Source organism: Sciurus carolinensis, chromosome 18 (assembly GCF_902686445.1).
Source record: "Sciurus carolinensis chromosome 18, mSciCar1.2, whole genome shotgun sequence".
Taxonomy (NCBI): domain Eukaryota; kingdom Metazoa; phylum Chordata; class Mammalia; order Rodentia; family Sciuridae; genus Sciurus; species Sciurus carolinensis.
The window spans coordinates 19,198,487-19,222,488 of record NC_062230.1 but is presented as its reverse complement, the minus strand read 5'-3'; the positions used below and the strand labels follow the sequence as shown (position 1 = coordinate 19,222,488).

The following is a 24,002-nucleotide window of genomic DNA, read 5'->3' as shown; positions in this document are numbered from 1 at the left end:
AAGAACTGGGAATGTGGCTCAGTGGTTAAGTGCCCCTGAGTTCAGTCCCTAGTACCTAAATAAATAAACAAACAATACAATACAGCATGTTTTACAAATATGTGTGTCATCCTTACATAGGGATCATGCTAATCTCTGTATCATTCCAATTTTAGTATAAAAAGCAAGTGCAAGTTGGGTGCTCATTACCAGGTATATATTCACTGTATGAGAATTAATTGAGCACTTTTCTGTGTATTTGTTACTTTCAATAAAAACTTTAAAACGATGAAACAGTATATCCAGAATCTGACCACTTCTCCCTCTCCTTCCTCAAGGAGGCCAGCCTAGGCAACTTGGTGAGATCCTGTCTCAAAAAAAAAAAAAAAAAAAAAAAAAAAAAAACCAGAAAGTGCTAGGGATGCAGCTCAGAGTTAGAGTGGCACTAGGTTCAGTTCCAGTAATGGAAGGAAAAAAAAGAAAGAAGAAGAAGGAGGAGGTGGAGGAGGAGGGAGAGGAGGAGAGGAAGAGAGGGAGAAAGGAGAACGAGGCAGTGCAAGTTTCTTGTTTCTTAATCTGAGTGTTCACTATAAGGTCTATGCTCTCTGAGAATCAGCTCCCACCCTGGCCTCTGCTTCTGCAGACCCTCCCAGCCCAACCATGTCCCTCCCCTGCTCAAGCATTACCATGGCTCCCGCCTCACTCAGAGTAAAAATCAAAGTTCCTGGTGTGACCTGCAGTGTGATCTCTAAACTGGCCTTCTTTATATTCTGCCACATTCCCTCTGGGGACCATCCCCAAAATCCCTCCAAGGCTGTTCTTCAGGTCCCAGCTCAGCTAAGCCCTCCTGACGACCATGCCCAAAGTCCCGCCCACTCCCTAAGAGGTTTTTGAGGTTTTTTGTTTTTTGTTTTAATTGGAAGTTATCTCATTTGTTTGTTTATGACTTGTTGCCATCTCTTCCACCAGAATGACAGCTCCAGGAAAGAGGAAACTTCATCTGGTTCATTCATTGCTAGTTCTGCCTACTACATATTTGGTGAATGAATGAATGAACAAATGCTACCCTGGTAACCTTACTGTTGTTTTGCTTTTGTGGTGCTGGAGGTAGAACCCAGGGCCTTGCACGTGACAGACCATAGCTCTACCACTGGGCTGCGTCCCCAGTCCAGGCCGCACAGGTTTCTGTCTGTCACTGTTGTATTTCCAAATGCTTAGGACAGCACTGTCAGTCCTCTGTGTTTGCAGGATCTGTAGCCACATATTCAACCAACTGCAGATAGAAAATTGCATCTGTACTGAACGTGAACAGACTTCTTTTCCTTGTCATTAGTCCCTAAACTATACAATCACTATTCACGTGGCATTTACATTGTATTAATTATAAGTAATCTAGAGATGACATGAAGAATATAGGGGAATGTGCGTAAACTACATGCAAATTATCAAGCCTTTTTACATAAGGGTCTTGAGTGTCCTCAGATTTTAGTATCCTCTGGGGAGTCCTGGAACCAATCTTCCATGGATACCAAGTGATGACTCTACCTAGCACATAATGGGCACTCAGTAAATATTTGTTGAATGAATGATGAATGAAGCCTTCTATGTGTAAGGATTTGGAGGTTTCCAGCAAGTGCAAAGTCACTAGGCACATGAGTCAGAGCAACCAGAGAGGTGGTCAGGCAGGGCCCCCCACCCCTTCTGGCCTCTGGGCTCTGGTGCCCAGTCCCCTCACTCACCCAGGTGACAGCTCATGCTCTCTCCTTGGCTCCTTCCTCTCTGCAATCTCTGGGTCTTTCCAGGGCACCTGTTCTCCTGTCCCTTAGGTAGCTTTATACCTAGATCTGAGCCCTGGAGCCGCCCAGGAGGGAGGGAAGGAGTACACCCTAGGGAGAGGGGGCGGGCAGTGGACAGGGTCCTGGCAAAGAATGAGGTAGACCCAGCCAGGGGACTGGACAAGGAGAGGTTTGTGAGGGACCCAGAAGAGGGTATGTATTTCAGGTCTAGTGGTCCGGGACTCAGGGTAAATAAGCACCCTCCACAGGAAACAGGCAGGAATGGGGACACTGAGGTGACACCCTGAACCCTTACAAGCCCCAAACTCAACTTTAAACCCTGGTGGCTGGGAGGGAGGGGGCAAGGGCGGGGAGGGGATTATGGGGGACAAAGGGGCCGCCCTGCTCCCTGCTGCTCTGCACGTCCTGGGATCCAGTTTCCCCTGAGGAGGCGGCCCCCTGCTCCGCCCACAGGGACCCAGGCATTGGGCCCTGGCTCCCAAAGAATTTGGAAAAGGGACAGGAGGAGTGGTGTGGGGGCAACATCATCTAAACCCAGGTGCACCCTTGGACACAGAAGCACGCACTCATCCACAGACATGCAGGCACAGGGACACACGGCAGACCTATGCCCGCGCTTTCAAGCATTCATTCATTTGCATATTCATGGACCCTACTGTGTGCCAGTCCCTGTTCTAGGTGCTGGGGACAGAACAGGAACAAAACAGACAAAAATCCCATTCTCACGAAACCAATACTAGTAGTCATGCCTACGTCATATCAGGCCAGGCCTTCACATGATACATACCCTGAGTCCCAGACAGATGAGTGCTCACATGTACACAGATGCACACAGACATGTGAACACATACTGCACACCTGGAGGCCCAGGCAGAAGCACCTGCACAGAGCAGACATGTGCACATGGGACACACACTTCATGCCCACACACGTGCATATAGACACACATGTAGCAAAGGAGCGGGAGTCCTGGATATCTCAGCCTCTGACAGACTAGGAGACCCTGTTCCCTGCCCAGGTACAACACACTGGGACACACACACACACACACACACACACACACACACACACTCCTGAGGTCCTCCTCCCCAAGGAGATTTGAGGCAGAGGGGCAGGGTTGGTGGGGAGATGCTGGGTTCAGGTCCCTGCCCAGAGCTTTCCCAACCTCTCCACAAGAAGTCAGTGTGATCAGCGAGAACCCACCCTGACTTCATTCTGGGGGCTAGAGTACTGCTTTTGCCTATTGCTCAGGTCAGGGGGTGACATGGGGAAAGAGGTGCCATACATTTGTTCAACAGATATAACCCAGCACCTACTCTGTGTGGCACTGGAATGAATGGAAAGGCAGGTGAGGTCCCTCCTCACAGGGTACGTAATCCAGTAGGGGAGACCAACAATAAGCACATGAACTAATAAAAACCAATACTTCCTAAAATGACAGGGGCTAAGAAAGAGCAAAGGGGGTTGATGTGATTAGCTGGAGGTTGTTCGGGGATACTTAACTAAGGAGCCTAAGGCCCAGAAAGGTCAGCTACTTACCTGGAGTCACACTGCAAAGCCAGAGCAGATCCTAGGTTCTATCCCCTAACTTGCTGCTAGAGGTGGGGTGTCCCAGATCTGAACTGTGAGCTGAAGGAGGGAGGAGGTTGAGGATAAAGATGGTTCTGAGTTGGGGTTTTCTAAACAGCATTTCTAAGGCTGGGGGCTGCCAGGCTGGCAGGTAGGGCCTGTGCTGGGCAGAAGGTGATGTCAGGGGATTAGAGTAGCCCCATTGAGTGGGTGCACTGAGGCGTGGGCTGGGCCATGGGAGTGGAGTATAGGGAGGAGGGAAAGGGGGAGGCAGATACTCGATCTGTGCTATTCACAGGTGGAGGTGTACGTGGGGCTGGGCCTCACCCAAGAGGGCAGGAAAACCCCCACCCAATCTCACCATCACCTGCATCTCTCAGGGGCCGCACTTTTTCTCTCTGAACCCCTGTATGCCATTCACAGCTGGAGGAAATCAGTCCCTGGGCCAGGTCCAAGTCCATTTGTCCAAGCTCAATGTCTTGGCAGAAGTCAGTAGTTCTGCTACCCTGCCCTGCCCCACTCACTATGGGTCCACCTGTCTCCATCTGTATTCCGGTCTCACTAGAAGCTGATGTCTTGGGGATCCCAGTAATACTGGAGGGAGCAGAGTTGGGTTCAAGTTCTGCATTTATTCATCACTAACTTGGACAAGTTACTTCATCTCTCTCAGCCTTTTTCTTTTTACCTCATCTAGAAAAAGGGATGGTAACTCCCACCTCACAGACTCTTGCAGACTCCACACTGTGGAGTGCCTTGACCCCTGCTGTGAGGCCCCCTGAGTCTCTCTAGTAGTGCAGAATGCTTCCAAGCAATGGCAAAAGTCTAAATATCCCACCATCCTATGCTTCTGAGTGCAGTCCCTGTCCCAGTTATACAAGTAGTCCCAAGAGATCTGATGCTCGGCCATTCCCCAGGGCCCTCAAGCATGACCCCAGCATCCTCCAGAAAACACATAATGAAGACCATGCAGTACATAAATATGAACTCAAGTCAGGCACAGTGGTGCACGCCTGTAATCCTAGTTATTCTGGAGGCTGAGGAAGGAGGATTCCAAGTTGGAGGCCAACCTGAGCAACTTAGTGAGACCCTATCTCAAAATAAAATAAAAAGGTATGGGATGGGGGAATAGCTCAGTGGTAGAGCACTTACTTGGCATGCTCTAGACCCTATTCCATCCCCAGTACCACAAAACATAAACAAACAAGCAAACAACCAGATACCCTATCCCCAACAGTAACTTCAACCCTGTCCCCTGACTATAGATCTTCACTCCTACCCAAGGTGGGAACATAGCTTGACAGGTTTCAGAAATGAGCAAGGCAGGTAGAGAGAGCAAAGAACAAGTTTCCTTGGCACCTCCCACCACCCTATCCCTTTCCTATCCCCAGTGCCCTCAGAATAAAGGTCTGACCTTCAAGGCCTTTGGTCCCCTTGTCCTTGGTATAGCCTTGAGCCTCATCTTTTGCTGTTCTCCACTTCTCCAGTCACACAATTTACTCGCAGTGTCTGCTGAACACCAGGCCTTGGCTCATATCATTCCCGCTGTAGAAATCTCTCCTGTTCTCCTTCACCTGACTTAACCCTCACGTCAGAACCTTCCACGATTTCACCTCCTCTGTCTCCCTAGCCTCCAGCTACATTGGGGAACTCTTCTGGGCTCCCCAACCCCTGTTTCACCCCTGTTCATTTCCTGATCACTCTGCATTGACGTTCTATCTCCTAGTCTCTCTCCTCCACCAGACAGACTCCACGACCCCAGCACCAGACCATGCACAAAGACAAGATCTCAGTGGTATGGAGAGAAGAAATGTGAGGAAGTAATGGTTCCAGCCAGGGGCTCCGTCAAGCCATCTCCAGGAGTCTGATCTGCTGGAAAGAGTGCCTGACCTTAGGAAATGTCCAAGTAAGCTCCTCCTCCCGATGGGGTGATGGGCCAAAGGGACAGCTAGTATGAGGCATGGAAGAGAGACCATAATGCTGTGATCATCAGGGTGAGGAGCCCGACCCACTCCACTCAGGATCTCCATGAGTCTGCTCAGCACCCTTCCAGAGACGGGGAGATGGTGTTGAATAAGACCAAGAGGCCCTCCTGGGATGCACAGCTCAGCCTTCTTCTTAATCATTGTCATTATTGTCACCCACGTTTCTTTTTTGTTGTTGCTGTTGTACTGGGCATTTAACCCAGGGTGCTCTACCATGAGCTACATCCCCAGCCCTTTAAAAGATTATTTTTAATAGGTTCTCACCACGTTGATAAGGCTGTCCTCCAACTTGTGTTCCTCCTGAGTTGCTGGGATTACAGCTGTACCACCACGACACCAGGCCATCATCACTAACATTTCTTGAGTGCTTACTAGAGGCCTGGAGTTGCTCTGAGCCCTTGCTCTACACTGACTCACATTTTCTTTACTAAACCCTTTGGAGTGTAGGATTGTTTCTGCATTTTATAGATGAGAAAATTAAAGCACAGCAAGGTTAAGTGATGAGGTCAACATCACACAGCCAGGAAGCCGTGCTAGGATTTGAACCCAAACTCTATAACTGGGGCTCTTTACCATTATTTCTAACATCTGTGCCTTATATTTGCCAGTCTTTGAGCCCTTTTCATGGCCTTTGTTGTCCTGGGTTCCCTTCAGAGTTATGTAACAAGGACCTGTCATTTCCATTTCTCAGATGAGATATAGGTAAGGAAAAGGAGAATTTTTTAGTCTCTTTTATGTTACCTATCACTTTAGACACATATATGACCTAATTTAATCATTTTTAATTTTTAAATTCATTTAAAAAAAATTCAGGGTGCTGTGGGTAGAACCCAGGGCCTCACACATGCTAAGTAAGTGTTCTACCACTGAGATACATACTTAGTGCATTTAATCCTTACAACACTCCTGAGTTTTGGATTTTGTGGTTATTATCATCACTTTTTTTCCCTGTGGTACTGGGGATCAAACCCAGGGCCTCCCACAGTGCTTTACTACTGAGCCACATCCCCATCCCTATCATCTCCACTTTTATAGATGGGGTCCGGAGAGGTTTGGGGACTTTCCAAGACGACTCATAGAAGGAGCTGTAGAGGTCATGAACTCAGGCCTGGGTCTAGGGATTGAACTGCTCCTTTCCATCCCAAGATGAAACTCCTTTGCTGTCCCAATGTGTACAGCACAATTTGTCCCCATGTTGGGGACACATGGTTGGACACCATGATGACAAAGTAGAGGACACAGATATGTTACTGATTAGCACACTTCCTAATCCAGTCTTTGCCAACTTTGGGGATCCAGATAAGCTGTGCCCTGGCTTCATGAGCAGTCCTAGGATCATAGAGTCTGATGGGAGATTAGGGCATTGGTTTTAAAATTGAGAGACAGCAGAAATAGACCCAGTAGGACTGTCCTCCATTCAGCAATTACACATGAATGGCCATTGGGTGACTTGAATTTCCCATAGAAGTGACACATGAACAGAGTCTAATTAGATGAGTAGATTTTACCAAATAGCTACCTTCAAACTATCTTAAATAAAACACTGTGTTGTGGGTTTTGTGGTCACAGTTAATGGGAAGGCGTTAGTCCTATTTACTGGGGAGGCTGAGATAGGAGGATAACTTGAGCCCTGAAGTTTGAGGAGAGCCCAGGCAACCCAGTGAGACTCTGTTTCAAAGCAAAACAAAACAAAAACAACTGCATGACAATGATGCAGAACTAGATAAGTAGATCAATAGAACACCATAGAAAGGGCAGGACAGACCCATGATAAAAGTAACATTTCAAATATGGGAGGATAAGAATACACTGTTTAAGGATATAAAATTAATACCCATAAATCAATTGCATTCCTATATATCAGTGATGAATCAACTGAAAAGAGAACTTAGGAAAATTACCCCATTCACAATGGCCAAAAAGGAAAAGAAAAAATACTTGGGAATCAATCTAACAAAAGGGGTAAAAGACCTCTACAATGAAAACTACAGAATGCTAAAGAAAGAAATTGATGAAGACCTTAGAAGATGGAAAGATCTCTCATGCTCTTGAATAGGCAGAATTAATGTTGTCAAAATGACCATACTATCAAAAGCGCTATACAGATTTAATGCAATTCCTATTAAAATCCCAATGACATTCTTCATAGAACTAGCAAAAGCAGTCATGAAATTCATTTGGAAAAATAAGAGACCCAGAATAACTAAAACAAATCTTAGAAAAGTGAAGCAGGAAGCATCACAATACCAGACCTTAAATTATACTACAGAGCTATAGTAACAAAAATGTCATGGTACTGGCAAAACAGACATGAATATCAAAGGTACAGAATAGAAGACACAGAAAAACCCACATAAATACAGTTTTCTCATACTAGACAAAGGCACCATAAACATACTTTGGAGAAAAGATAGCCTCTTCAACAAATGGTGCTGGGAAAACTGGAAATACATATGTAGCAGAATGGAACTAAACCCCTATCCCTCACCCTGAACAAAACTCAAAGTAAATCAAGGACCTAGGCATTAGACCAGAAACCTTGCACCTACTGGAAGAAAAAGAAGGCCCAAATCTCTATCATGTTGGCTTAGAAACAAAATTCCTCAACAAGACTCCTTAAAGCACAAGAAGTAAAATCAAGAATCAATAAATGGGGCACTGGGGTTTTCAATCCTCAGCATCACATAGAAAAAAATAAATAAAATAGAGGAATTGTGTTCTTCTATAACTAAAAATATTTTTTAAAAAAGAATCACTAAATGGGATGATATCAAGCTAAAAAGTGTCTTCACAGCAAAGGAAACAATCAAGACTATGAAGAAAGAGTCTACAGAATGGGGAAAAATCTTGCACCTCAGATAGAGCACTAATCTCCAGAATATATAAAGAACTCAAAAAACTTAACGTCAAAAAAAAAAAACAAAACCAAATAACCCAATCAATAAATGGGCTAAGGAACTGAACAGAAGAAGAAATATGATCAGTCAACAAATATATGAAAAAAATGTACAACATCTCTAACAATTAGAGAAATGCAAATTAAAACTACACTGGCTGGGGTGGTGGCTCAGTGGCAGAGCGCTTGCCTAGCACATGTGAGGTACAGGGTTCCATTCTCAGCACCACAGATAAATAAGTAAAATAAAGGTCCACTGCCAACCCCAAAAAATATTTTTAAAAAACTACACAAACCCAAATAAATACAATTTTCTTATACTAGACAAAGGTGCTAAAAATATGCAATGGAGAAAAGATAGCCTCTTCAACAAATGGTGCTGGGAAAACTGGAAATCCATATGCAGCAGAATGAAACTAAACCCCTATCTCTCACCCTGCACAAAAATCAACTCACAATGGATCAAGGACCTTGAAATCAGACCAGAGACCCTTCATCTTATAGAAGAAAAAGTAGGTCCAAATCTTCAACATGTCAGACCAGGATCAGATTTCCTTAACAGGACCCCCATAGCACAAGAAATAAAAGCAAGAATCAATAACTGGGATAGATTCAAACTAAATAGCTTTCTCTCAGCAAAGGAAACTATCACAATGCGAAGAGAGAGCCTACAGAGTGGGAGAATATCTTTGCCACTCATACTTCAGATAGAGCACTCATTTCCAGAATCTATAAAGAACTCAAAAAACTCTACACCAAGAATACAAATAACCCAATCAACAATTGGGCTAAGGAAATGAACAGACACTTCACAGAAGAAGATCTACAAGCAATCAACAGACATATGAAAAAATGTTCAACATCTCTAGTAATAAGAGAAATGCAAATCAAAACTACCCTAAGATTCCATCTCACCCCAATTAGAATGGCGATTATCAAGAATACAAGCAACAATAGGTGTTGGCGAGGATGTGGGGAAAAAGGTACACTCATACATTGCTGGTGGGGTTACAAATTAGTGCAGCCAATCTGGAAAGCAGTGTAGAGATTCCTCAGAAAGCTTGGAATGGAACCACCATTTGACCCAGCTATCCCACTCCTTGGCCTATACCCAAAGGACTTAAAAGCAAAATAGTACAAAGATGCAGCCACATCAATGTTCATAGCTGCTCAATTCACAATAGCCAAATTGTAGAACCAACCTAATGCCCTTCAATTGATGAATGGGTAAAGAAACTGTGGTATATATACACAATGGAATATTACTCAGCCATAAGAATAATAAAATTATGGCATTTGCAGGCAAATGGATGAAACTGGAGAATATCATGCTAAGTAAGATAAACCAATCTCAAAAAACCAAAGGAAGAATGATCTCGCTGATAAGCGGATGATGACACATAATGGGGGGGAGGGGCAAGAATGGAGAAAGGAGGGACTGTATAGAGGGAAAAGAGGGGTGAGAGGGGTGGGAGGGGTGGGGGGGTAGGGAAAAAAATAACAGAATGAATGAAACAACATTACCCTATGTAAATGTATGATTATACAAATGGTATGCCTTTACTCCATGTACAGAGAATCAACATGTATCCCATTTGTTTACAATAAAAATAAATTTAAAAAGAAAAGAAAAAGTTGATTAAAACACACACACACACACACACACACACACACACAAAAAAAAAAAAAAAAAAAAAAAAACTACACTGAGATTTCATCTCACTCCAGTCAGAATGGATTGCTGGTGAGACTGCATTTTGGTGCAACCATTCTGGAAAGCAGTATGGAGGTTCCTATGAAATCTTGGAATGGAACCACCATTTGACCCACTTATCCCACTCCTCCACATATACCCAAAAGACTACCCAATCAGCATACTATAGTGACACGGCCACATCAATGTTTATAGCAGCTCAATTCACAATAGCTAAGCTATGGAACCAAACTAGGTGCCTTTCAACAGATGAATGGATAAAGAAAATGTGGTATATATACACAGTGGAATATTACTCAGCCATAAAGAAGAACAAAATCCTGGCATTTGCTGGTAAGTGGGTGGAACTGGAGACTATCAGGATAAGTGAAATGAGCCAAATCCCAAAAAACAAAAACTGAATGTTCTTTCTGATATGTGGATGCTAACAATAAGGGATATGGGATAGGGAAGAATAGAAGTACTTTGGATTAGACAAAGGGGAATGAAGGGAAGGAAGGGGGATAGGAATGGGAAAGACGGTAGAATGAATCAGACATCAGTTTCCCATGTTCACATATGAATACAGGACCAGTGTAACTCTACATCATGTACAACCACAAGAATAGGAAGTTATACTCCATGTATGTATAGTATGTCAAAATTCACTCTACTGTCATGCATATCTAAAAGGAACAACTTGTAAAAAATATACTGTTTAAATAAAGGGGAATGCATAAAACAAAACAAAACAAAAAGCACCAAGTGGGTCTTGGTGCACACCTGTAATCTTAGCTCTTCCAGAGGCTGAGGAAGAAGGGTCACAAGTTCAAGGCCAGTCTGGGCACCCGTAATGAGACTCCCTAATTAAAAAAACAACATGCAGGGCTGTAACTCAGTGACAGAGCACTCCTGGGTCCAATCCCTGGAACCACAAAACAACATTCAAAGGCACTGAGGCAGCTGGAAGATGATATGAAAAAGTTCAGTTAGATCCTATAGAGAATGCAGTAGGTGCCCGGCCAGATCTGCAGCACCGGCGGTGCACTCTCCCCAGCTGGTATGGTGTTGGTTGCTAATGGCTCACAGTTGCCTCTTTCTGCAGTGGACCAAGAAACCCACCTTCTAGTAAAGGCAATGTGATGGAGGACACACTACCATTTGTTGCAAGTCCAGAAGCTACTGGCCTGTTGGGATGATGGGCTAGCCTCTGGAAGGCACCGCTGACAGGTCAGGAAGGGGAGGACGCAGTGCCATCCTTCAGAAGGCTTCAACTCAGGGCTGTTTTATGATGCTGGGTCCCAGGATGAAGGTATGTGGGTCTGGGAGCCAAGGGGTGGAAGCGGGAGTAACCCCACACACTACCACTCCCTGTGAGACCCAGTTAGGGAATTTGTGCTTCTAGTACTTCCCGACTTTGAGACCTGTGGGTCTAGAGATCCAAGCACCTGGTTCCCAGAGTAGGGAAGGATAATTCCACCGGGGGACATGGCAGGGCATTTTGAACTATAACTGCTGCCTAGTCACTTTGTTGTCCTTGGGACCAACAAGGAAAGAAAGGGCTTGCTGTAACTGGCAGGGTACTAGGGCATGACCATGGTTATCACCAATGATAGGAGTGTGGTTAGCAATTAGGCAGGCCACTGGGACATTTCCAAATACCCATGCTGAGCTTTGTTTGTACGTGAACAAGTACAGTAGGTCCTCTGGACCCACGGGTTCTACCCACAACTGAAGATTGCAAATATTCAAAACAAAAATAATTACATATGTACTGAACAGGTACAGACTTTAAAATATCATTATTTCCTAAACAATACACTATAACAACTATTTACATGGCATTTACATTGTATTATTATATTATAATTCATCTAAAGATAATTGAAAGTATACAGGAGGATGTGCAGAGGTTATATGAAAATATTAGGCTGTTTTATGTAAGGGGCTTAGAATAACAACTTAAGCATCCTCAGACTTTAGTGTCTGCAGGGATTCTGGAAAACTCCCTTGTGAATACCACAGGATCATTATGTAGTACATAAGCATGCTACATGACATCAATTATGTGTATGTCCTATTTGCATATGAGAATCAATCACTATCACTGAATCACAATAATAAAACATTTAAGTGAAAACTGAAAGCTGAAAGAATATACAATTTCTAAAGACGTTGCATATTGACTGTTTTAATTGTTAGAAAATATAGAAATAAATATTTCAATTGGGAAAAGATAACTATACTTTTGAAAAAGGAAAAAGGAAAAGAGGAAGGCAGGCAGGCAGGCAGGAAGGAAGGAAGGAAGGAAGGAAGGAAGAAAGGAAGGAAGGAGGGGAGGGAGGGAGGAAGGGAGGGATAGAATCAGTCTTGGGAGGCAGCCAGCCATGGAAAGCAGCTGACTCCTGACTCCTGCTCCCTAAACCAAAGCAAGTGCAGGTCATTCTAGTAGAGCTTTGAATAGTAGAAAATCCAAGGGCACAGAGGGTCCTAGTACCTGTGAGGGATTGGCTGGAGGTTAAGGACTACCTTGGGATCCAGGGAAGCTGGACCCATTTCAGAAGGAATGGAGGCGGAATCCCAAGTGCTGCTGGTAGAGACAATTACATGGGGACTCAGGGCTCTCCACAGAGCTTTGGAAGGGTCCAGTATTGTGCAGGAAGACACAGAATTAAAGATCCTATATTATGCGGAGAATTAATCTGAGGTTCCCTTTTCATTCTAGAGGAGAATAGGATTCTGCATCATAACTGCTAACATGGGGCTTGGCATGCCAGAGGTGCTTAATATCTGTTTAATCCAGTGGGAGTGAATTGTCCTTAACCACCAGAAAGTGCACATTGGAATTTCCCAGGAAGCTTTACATTATTTTATTCTTTGTGATTGTGTGTGTGTGTGTGTGTTTCCACAAATGTAATGCAGTCATTTGGGGACAGGTAATTCATTTCTTTTTTTTATCAAATATTTTATTGATGCATTATAGTTGTATATAATGGTGGGTTTGTTGTTACATATTTGTACATACACACAAAATAATAATACAATTTGGTCAATATCATTCTCCAGTATTTTCCCCTTCGAGGTAATTTTCTTCTATGGCTCAATATACAAAGGAGATGAAATGTCGAGGATTTTCTCTCACCTCCATTTCCCAGCCCCCTCGTGCCCCTCCCTGAAGTCAACCACTACTACTTGTTTCTTCTAAAATTTTCAGGGAAGTTTTACGTACATGTGACTAAATTTGTATATTTGATTTTCCTTAAAACAAATGAGAGCAAACCACATACTCTCTTCTTTTTTTTAATTAAAAAAATTTTTTAGTTTTAGGTGGACACAATACCTTTATTTTATTTATTTATTTTTATGTGGTGCTGAGAATCGAACCCAGTGCCTCACACATGCTAGGTAAGGGCTCTACCACTGAGCCACGACCCCAGCCCCCACATACACTCTTCTATACCTTGCTTTTTTCACTTAGCAATGTTGCTCAAAATCATTCTATACTAGTCTCATGGTGGCACACACCTACATTCCCAGCAACTGGGAAGGCTGGAACAGGAGGATCATAAATTTAAGGCCAGCCTCAGTAACTTAGTGAGATACTGTCTCAAAATAAAAAATGAAAAGGTTTGGGGACATGGCTCAGTGCCTGTGGGTTGAATCCCCATACCAAAAAAAAAAAAAAAAAAAAACTAAAACAACCTCCCCACACACTACTAGTTGTTTGTTTTCTAAACACAATTTTATCTATGTATCCTATTTTTACAAGAAACTAGAAAGAGATTAGAATATAAATGTTTAAAACTTTCAAAGGGGGTTTGGGGGTTTTGCTTTGCAAAAGAAAAAAAAAAAAAGAAAATTAACATAGGGCTGGGGATATAGCTCAATGGTAGAATGCTTACCTAGTGTGCGCAAGGCCCTGGGTTCAATCCCCAGAAAAAAAAAACAAAAAGAAATAATAAAAGGGGCTGGGGATATAGCTCAGTTGGTAGAGTGCTTGCCTTGCATGCACAAGGTCCTGGGTTCAATCCCCAGCACCAAAAAAATAAATAAATAAATAAAAAATAAAAAATTCCAGGTAATTTTTCTGAATATGGTGTAAATTAGCCCTTTAAGCTCATATCCTCTACATCCATACTAGATAACTTGTTTTACATACAATATAGCTTTTATTGTTTATTATATATATAAGATAAAGTTTACCATTTTTATCATTAATAAGTGAACAATTCCATGGCATAGATTACATTAATTAATGGCATTTATTGTACAGCCATCAATCATTATGTCCAGAATTTTTTCATCTTCCTAAACTGAAACTCCACCAATAAATAACACATTTTCCTTGCCCCCACCCCCAGTTCCTGGTAATCACTATTTCTACTCTCTGATGACTCCAGGTACCTCATATAAGAGGAATCCAACAGTATGGTCCCCTTGCATATAGCTTATTTCACTTTGCATACTGAAGTCAAGGTTCATCCATGTTGCAACATGTGTCAGAATTTCCTTCTTTTTAAAGGTTGAATAATATTCCACTCTATGGATATAGCACATTTATTTATTCATCTATTTGTTAGTGGACATTTGAGTGGCTTCTACCTTTTGGACACTGTGAATGATGATGCTATAACATGGACATATAACTATCTGTTCAAGTCCCTGCTTTCAGTTCTTTTGGGTATATGCCCAGAAGTGGGATTGCTGGATCACAGGGCAATTGTTTAAGTTTTTGCTATTTTCCACAGTGATTGCACTATTTTAGATTCACATTGGTAATGTACAGGGGTTCCAATTTCTCCATACTCTTGGCTAATATTTACTTTTTGATGGTGTTGGGGTTGAAACCAGGGTCTCATGCATGCATATTTTTTAATAATAGCATCCTAAAGAGGCCAAAGTGGTATCTCATTGTGGTTTTGATTTGTATTTCCCTAAGGATTACTGATGCTGAGCATTTTTTCATGTGCTTATTGGTTATTTATAGATCTTCTTTAGAGATATGCTTATTTGTCTGTGATTGCCTACTTTAAAATACACACTTAAATTACTAATAAATTTGTCATTTTTGTTAAAATGCCTGTTCACTATAAAATTCAAACAAATCATAAAAGAGCAAAGAAAAAATCCAATAAACCACCCTATTTCACCACTTAGAAATAATAATAAACATATTCATGTTTGTTAAACATCATTCCATTTTATTAGATAAATAACATTTTAAAATATATGATAGTCATAGTATATGTCATATTTTAAAACAAAAACATTAACTATTTGAATTTAGCACCCCTCCCCTCACTCCCCTCTGCATAATCCAAAGTTCCTTCCTTCTTCCATACCCATCCCCCACTATGGATCAGCATTCGCTTATCAGAGAAAACATCCGGCCTTTGGTTTTTTGGAAATGGAAGTAAAACTGAAAGAACTATAAAACTTCAGATAAATGACGTTATTTCCTAGAATATTCTTCCCAGGTTAGGAAAAAAGATCTTGGGTTGGGGGTACAGTTCAATGGCAGAATGCTTGCCTAGCATGTTCAATTGCCTAGCTTGGGTTCAATCCCCAGCACTGAAAAAAAATTTTTTTAAATCATGAATGGATGCATTATTACTTATTAATCATACTTTTTGAAGATAGACATTGCCACTTGGTTGTTCCCATTGGTCATTCCCAATTAATTCTTTTTTAAAATTAATTTTTCACATCCCTATTGCTTCACCCCTCCCCTCACTCCCCTGTGCATAATCCAAAGTTCCTTCCTTCTTCCCTACCCATCCCTCACTATGGATCAGCATCCGTTTATCAGAGAAAACATTCAGACTTATTTCACTTAGCATAATATTCTCTAGTTCCATCCATTTACCTTAAGTGAAATTCTTCTTTAAGGCTGAGTAATATTCCGTTGTGTATATGTACCACATTTTCTTTATCCATTCATCTGTTGAAGGGCATCTAGTTTGGTTCCTAGTTTAACTATTGTGAATTGAGCTGCTATAAACATTGACTTGGCTGTGTCACTGTAGTATGCCGATTTTAAGTCCTTTGGATGTAAACTGAAGAGTGAAATAGCTGGGTCAAATGATGGTTCCATTCCAAGATTTCATAGGAATCTCTATACTGCTTTCTGTAGTGGTTATACCAATCTGTAGTCCCACCAGCAATGTATGTGTGTACCCTTTTCCCCACATCCTCGCCAACACTTATTATTGCTTATATTCTTGATAATTGCCTTTCTGACTGGAGTGAGATGAAATCTTAGTTTTGATTTACATTTCTCTAATTGCAAGAGATGATGAACATTTTTCATATGTTTGTTGATCGATTGTATTTCTTCTTCTGTGAAGTGTCTGCTCAGTTCCTTAGCCCATCTATTGATTGGGTTATTTGGAGATTAGTGCTCTATCAGAGGTGCGTGTGGTAAAGAATTTTTCCCATTCTGTAGGTTCTCTCTTGGCGTTACTGTTTGTTTCCTTTGCTGAGAAGAAGCTTTTTAGTTTTAATCTATCCCATTTATTGATTCTTAATTTCACTTCTTGCACTTTAGGAGTCTTCTTAAGGCAATCAGGTCCTAAGCTGACATGAGGAATATTTGGGTCTACTTTTTCTTCTATTAGCCTCAGGGTCTCTGTTCTAGTGCCTAAGTCTTTGATCCACATTGAGTTGATTTTTGTGCAGGGTGAGAGATAAAGGTTTAATTTCATTTTGTTACATATGGATTTCCAGTTTTCCCAGCACCATTTGTTGAATAGGCTATCTTTTCTCCAATGTTTTTGGCACCTTCGTCTAGTATGAGATAACCATATTTATGTGGGTTTGTCTTTGTGTCTTCTATTTTGTACCATTGGTCTACCTGTCTATTTTGGTGTCAATACCATGCTGTTTTTGTTACTATGGGTCTATAGTATAATTTAAGATCTGGTATTGTAATACCTCCTGCTTCATTCTTGTTGCTAAGGACTGCCTTGGTTATTCTGGGTCTCTTATTTTTCCAAATGAATTTCATGATTGCTTTTTTCTATCTCTATGAAGAATGTCATTGGGATATCAATAGGAATTGCATTGAATCTATATAGCACTTTTGGTAGTATGGCCATTTTGACAATATTAATTCTGCCTATCCAAGAGCATGGGAGAGATTTCCATCCTCTAAGGTCTTCTTCAATTTCTTTCTTTAGTATTCTGTAGTTTTCATTGTAGTTTTCTTTCACCTCTTTTGTTAGATTGATTCCCAAGTATATTATATATTTTTTGGCTATTGTGTATGGTGTAGTTTTCCTAATTTCTCTTGCAGTGGATTTGTCACTTATGTATAGAAATGCATTTGATTTATGGACACTGATTTTATATCCTGCTACTTTGCTGAATTCATTTATGAGTTCTAGAAGTTTTCTGGTGGAATTTTTTGAATCCTCTAAATAAAGAATCATGTCATTGCAAATAGTTTGAGTTCTTCTTTTCCTATTCATATCCCTCTAATTTCTTTCATCTGTCTGATTGCCCTAACTAGAGTTTCAAGGACGATGTTAAGTAGAAGTGGTGAAAGAGGGCATCCCTGTCATGTTCCAGTTGTTAGAGGGAATGCTTTCAATTTTTCTTGATTTAGAATGATGTTGGCCATGGGCTTAGCATAGATAGCTTTTACAATGTTGAGGTATATTCCTACAATCCCTAGTTTTTCTAGTGTTTTGAACATGAAGAGGTGCTGTATTTTGTCAAATGCTTTTTCTACATCTATTGAACTAATCATATGATTCTTGTCTTTAAGTCTATTGATGTGATATAATAAGTTTATTGATTTCTGTATGTTGAACCAATCTTGCATCCCAGGGATGAATCCCACTTGATCTTGATGCATTCTTTTAAATATGTTTCTGTATATGACTTGCCAGAATTTTATTGAGAATTTATGCATCTGTGTTCATTAGGGATATTGGTCTGAAGTTTTCTTTCCTTGATGTGTGTTTGATATCTGCTTTTGATATCAGGGTGATACCAGCCTCATAGAATGAGTTTGGAAGGGTTCCCTCCTTTTCTATTTCATGGGATAAAATTTGAGGAGTATTAGTGTTAATTCTTCTTTGAGGGCCTTGTAGAACTTGACTGAGAATTCATCTGGTCCTGGATTTTGCTTGGTTGGTAAGCTTTTGATGGTGTCTTCTATTTCATTGCTTGAAACTGATCTGCTTAAATTATGTATGTCCTCTTGCTTCAGTTTGGGTACATTATATGTCTCTAAAAAGTTGTTGGTCTTTGAGATTTTCTATTTTATTTGAGTATAAATTTTCAAAATAGTTTCTAATTATCTTCTGTATTTCAATAGTGTCCATCGGCATATTTTCTTTTTCATCACAAATTTTAGTAATTTGAGTTTTCTCCCTCTTTGTTAGTGTGGCTAAAGGTTTATCAATTTTATTTATTTTTCAAAGAGCCAGCTTTTTGTTTTGTCAATTTTTTTCAATTGAAATAAAATTTCAATTTCATTGATTTCAGCTCTGATTTTAAATATTTCCTGTCTTCTGCTGCTTTTGGTGCTGATTTGTTCTTCTTTTTCTAGAACTTTGAGATGTAATATGAGGTCACTGATTTTTTTCTTTTAATGTATGAGCTCAATGTAATGAATTTAACTCTTAGCACTGACTTCAGAGCATCCCAGAGATTGTGATATGTTGTATCAGTGTACTCATTTACCTCTAGGTATTTTTTGATTTCCACCCTAATTTCTTCTTGAATCCATTCATCATTCAATAGTATGCTATTTAGTGTCCAGTTGTGGGAACAGCTTCTACTTTTTATTTTATCATTGATTTCTAGCTTCATTCTGTTATGATCTGATAGAATGCAGGATAGTATTTCTATTTTTTTTTTTATTTGCTGAGAGTTGCTTTGAGGCATAACATATGGTCTATTTTAGAGAAGGATCCCTGTGCTGCTGAGAAGAAAGTGTATTCATTTGATGATGGATGAAATACTCTATATATGTCCATTATATATATAACTAAAAATATCTCAGTTGGCATCCATTTTCTTTCAGGGCTTGTTTTGTGTTATTCCAGGAACTCCTAGCATTGAGTGAGGGTCTGGGCTGAGAAATCAGCTGAAATCCGAATTGATTTTCCCCTATATGAAATTCATTTTTTTTCTCTTGCAGACTTTAAAATTCTATCCTTATTCTGTATGTTAGCCATTCTCATTATAACGTGCCTGGGTGTGGGTCTGCTGTAACTTTGTATATTTGGGGTCCTGTAAGCCTCTTGTAGTTGATTTTTCATTTCATTCTTTAGATTTGGGAAGTTTTCTGATATGATGTCATTGAAAAGATTGTGCATTCCTTTGGTTTGTATCTCCATGCCTTCATCTATTCTGATAAATCTTAAATTTGGTCTTTTCATGTTATCCCAGATTTCCTGTAAGTTCTGTTCATAGTTTTTTGCCATCCTCTCTGTGTGGTTGTCTTTATTTTCAAGAGTATATATTCTACCCTCATTATCTGAGGTTCTGTCTCCCAAGTGGTCTAGTGTTTTGGTGATACTTTCCATTGAATTTTTAATTTGGTTTATTGTTTCCTTCATTTTGAGGATTTTGCTTGATTCATTTTTATAATTTCTGCCTCTTTGTTGAAGTGATATTTTACTTCCTATATTTTCTCCCCAATACCATCTTTTTTATTTCAAAGATCAATCTAACGATGTATTTTCTAAATTCCGTCTCTGACATTTCTTCTACCATGTTGTCTATGGATTGTATTGTTGGAACATCTTGGTTTGTTTGAGGTGCTTTTTTCTCTCTCTTTTTTTTTTTTTCATCTAGCGGTATGGATCTGAGGCGATACAGATTCTACCCTGTAGTATTTTTTCAAATACTTTTATTATTTTTTTCATTACCTTATCTTTTTTTTTGAGAGTGATATTTAAAAAAAATTATTTCTCAAAATGCACACAGGGTAATGTCTGTCTCACTCTACCATCCTTCCCATCCCCACTTCTCCACACCTCCCCTCATTCCCCTCTGTACAATCCAAAGTTCCTTCATTCTTCCCTATCCACCCCCCACTATGGATTAGCATGTGCTTATCAGAGAAAACATTCAGCCTTTGGGTTTTTTGCTACCTTGTAGTCTTATAGTGTCCCTGAAGGCTTCCAGTACCTCACCTTTAAGGGGGAGACCAATATTAACAGCACTCAAAGCAAACAACATACCATCAAAACTAAAAGACCCCTATTAAGGTGTTTACAGTTTTGTCACAATAAACAGAAATGAAGTGACCAATTACTGTCTATAATACAAACAGTAAGTTTGCTAAAAGAGCTTATCATATTTTTTTTGTGGTGCTGGGGATTGAACCCAGGGTCTTGTGCATGTGAGGCAAGCACTCTACCAACCAAGCTTTAACCCTAGCCCAAGAGTTTACCATTTCAAATGATAGACAATGAGGAAACAGAAGTAGTATAAGATGTGATGTTTATGAGGGAGCAGGAGAGAAGATAGAGATAAAAATTTATAGTAAGTTCAAGGGAGGAATAATAGAGGTTGGCTGTTAGTATGAGAGAAGTACGAAAGAAAATCCAAGGAGATAGATAGGTGAGAGAAAAAATATATACAGATTTTTTTTAAGTAAAAAATATAAGAATACACAACAAAACTGTAATATACTATTCAGACATTCCATTCCTCAATAAATTGAGGCATAAAAATATTTGGATTCAAAGATGGTAGAGGTGTGAGAGAGAGGGTGAAAAAAGAAAAGAAAAATAAAAAGTCCCAATGGAAAATTGAGTGATTGATTCTGTTGACTTTCAAAAATTTTCTCAGCTTCCCTTCTTTGCTGATAGGTGGGGTTGACTGAAGTTTGATGTTAGCTCTAGTCTAGTGGGTGCTGGACCAGTTGGGTGGGTAAACCAATAGCAAGATGCCCTCACACCCTCTTCCTGTCTTCCCACCCATTGTAGTTGGCCCTTTCATGCCTGTGCACTTTAGGACTCACTGAACTGGAGAGAGCCCAGTTTTCTCCAGTTTCTTCAACCTAGAACTGCCCCTAGATTCTGGCTTTCCACAGGCTTGCCAGACCCAGACTGGACCGTGCAAACCCAGCTGCAATCTGATGGAGCTGGGTTTCGGCTTCCCCCAGGCCCTGCCTTGCTGCAGTCCCAAGATCTCAGTGCCCTTTCAACTTGCAGATAGACCACCAGGGATGTACACACACAAAGGAGCGACCTTGTAAAGAGGCAGCCAGAGGGCAACCACTACCACTTGGAGCAGAAAGACCTCAGGTGCAACCAGACCTGCAGGTACCCCAATATATCTCCAGGAACTGGCCTGGGTCCCAAGTCGTACCCTGAGATGATGCAGTGGCAGTGGAAAACCTACAGGCCCCAGTTGGTGTCCCAAGATGGTGGTGGCCATGTGTACCCAAACCTGTGGGTACTGGGACGACTTCCAGGCAACAGCAGACAGCAGGTGATCCAATGGTGGTCTGCAGGCTAACTGGAATCAGCAGGTGAACTTTGGGGGGTAGGTGAAAGGAGGGCGATGGGCAGGCAAGAGGCAGGCAAATGGCAGATGATAGGCGGTGGTCAGCAGGTGATCTGTACTCAAAAGGCTGGCGATATGCTGGCAGACAGCGGGCAATCGCAGAGGACAAATGGGAGGTAAACCGTAGAGGATTGGTGAGCAGTGATGACTGCCTCAGAGAGAAACAATATTTCCTCTGGTTGAATCCTGAATCACAGAGCAACAAGGTATATAGCTTCCCTCTAGTCTGCCATCTTGGATCTCACCTCACATTAATTCTTAATACTCTTTTCAACCCCTTCCCCTACATCCAAACTTTGGTTGGTTCTATCACTACTTTTAGTTTACTAATATTCATAACATTTATGCCAGGCATGGTGGCACATACCTGTAATCCCAGTGATTCAGGAGCTTGAAGGAGGAGGATCAAAAGTTCAAGGTTAACCTTGGCAACTTGAGACACCCTGTGTCAAAAATATATATAAAAAGGGCAGGGGTACAGCTCAGTGGTAAGGTACCTTTGGGTTCAATTCCAGTACAGAAAAAAAAAAGAAAATAGAAAGAAGGAAAGAAAAAGAAAACCCAAAACAATTTATAGTGTATTCTAATATGCAATCTTTTAAAAATACTTAGTTTTTGTATTGATATTTGCATATTTTCAATAGTAACCAATGATTTAAAATTTTGACTTATCTTTTGGTTGACTGGATTTTATCTTCAAATAGCTTTTTACAAGGAAGGATTATGCCTTTTTCATACTATTTAGAGAGGGGTCTGTTCTGTGTTATCCCTAGTTCCTGAAATAACATAAAGAGATCCTTAAAACTATGGAACTACAAGAGGCAAGTGACGAGGAAATGCCTCAGTGAGAAGTTAGTGCTCAATCCTGGAGATCTGGAATCAACAAGCAAGGTTACCAAAAAGCCGCATATATGTGGTGAGTGAAAATTCCAAACAAATTCTTTTTTCTATTTTTAATTGTGATTAAAAAAAAGAAAGTGTAACATATGGTTGACAATACAGCTCAGTGATAGTCACTTGCCATGTGAGGCCCTGGTTCCATCCCAAGCATCCAGCATTTCAACGACAATAAAAGAAACAAACAAAAAACCCTATATAAAATTCATCATTTAAAAATGGGCAACTTTAGCCAGTCATGTTGGCACACACCTATAATCCCAGTGGCTCCAGAGGCTGAGGCAAGAGGATGGTGAGTTCAAAGCCAGCCTCAGCAACTTAGCAAGGCCCTAAGCAACTTAGAAAGACCCTATCTCTAAATAAAAAGGGCTGGGGATGTTGCTCAGTGGTTAAGCACCCCTGGGTTGAATCCCCAGTACCAAAAAAAAATTTTTTTTAAAATGTATTTAATTTGTTGGGATGTAGCTCAGTGGTACATATGTACAAAGCCCTGGGTTTGATCCCCAGTACCAAAAAAGAAAAGACAGAAAAAAAAGAAAAAAAGGAAAAGAAACCCCATCCCACCCCCAAAAATATTTAATTATGTGCTTGGTTGGTAGCTCAGAGGTAGAGCACTTGCCTAGCATGGTAAAGCTCTAGGTTCAATCCCTACCACTGCAAAGAAAAAATGCACTCAATTATTATACTTCTATTCTCATCAACAGAAAATTTGTTTTGTTTTACAAATTTTTTCTTTTTTTTTTTTTGTACTGGAGATTTAATCCAGGGGCACTTTACCTCTGAATTAGATCCCCAGTCCACCCCCCCTTTTTCATTTATTTATTTTCATTATTTTTATTTTTTCATTTATTTATTTTTATTGAACCCAGGGCGTTATGCTTGCAAGGCAAGCACTCTATCAACTGAGCTATATCCCCAGCTCTTTCTTTTAAATTTTGAGACAGGGTCTCACTAAGTTGCTGAGACTGGACTTAAGACTTTTGGTCCTCCAACCTCAGCTTCCTGAGTTGCTGGGATTTTAGGTATGTGCTAGTACACCTGGCTACAGATCCTAATTTTTGACTATTGTCGCGCAACACCTGAAATATTTACTATTTGGCCCTTTGTAGGAAATACCTGCCAATCCCTGCTCCAGAAAATGCAAACCAATCTATAGTGTCAGAAAGCAGATCAATGATTTCTAGAGGATGAGCAATTGAATATGAGCAGGTGAGAAAGATTACAAAAGGTCCTAAGGAAACTTCAAGGGTGATGGATACACTCACCATTGTGATTATTGTGATGGTGTCCATGGTACACTTATATGTCAAAACATCAGATTTTGCACTTTAAATATATATAATTTATTTTAATTCTTTCAACATGTAATAATTCTATGAGCTGATGAATTACAGTGACAGTTGAATTCAGTCTGAGTTTCTCATGTGTGATTTTGGTGACCAATTTGCAATCAATGGAACCATGAAACTTGGAATACTTATGATTTGTTGAACATTGAGAAAACTGAAAATTTGAAGACTCAAGTTTTCTGAGGCTCCCTTGTCATCAGAAGTATTTTGCCTTCAGGAGGGTGGCAAGTTCAAAGTCCACCTCAGCAACTTAGTAAGACCCTGTCTCAAAATAAAAAAATAAGTAAAAAGGTAAAAAAAAAAAATACA

The 24,002-nt window shown here is 40.6% G+C and overlaps 1 pseudogene; it reads right to left on the bottom strand.

Moving 5' to 3' along the window:
* Positions 1 to 75: 75 nt before the first annotated feature.
* Positions 76 to 176, bottom strand: LOC124970832 (uncharacterized; annotated as a pseudogene).
* Between the last annotated feature and the right edge of the window lie 23,826 nt (positions 177 to 24,002).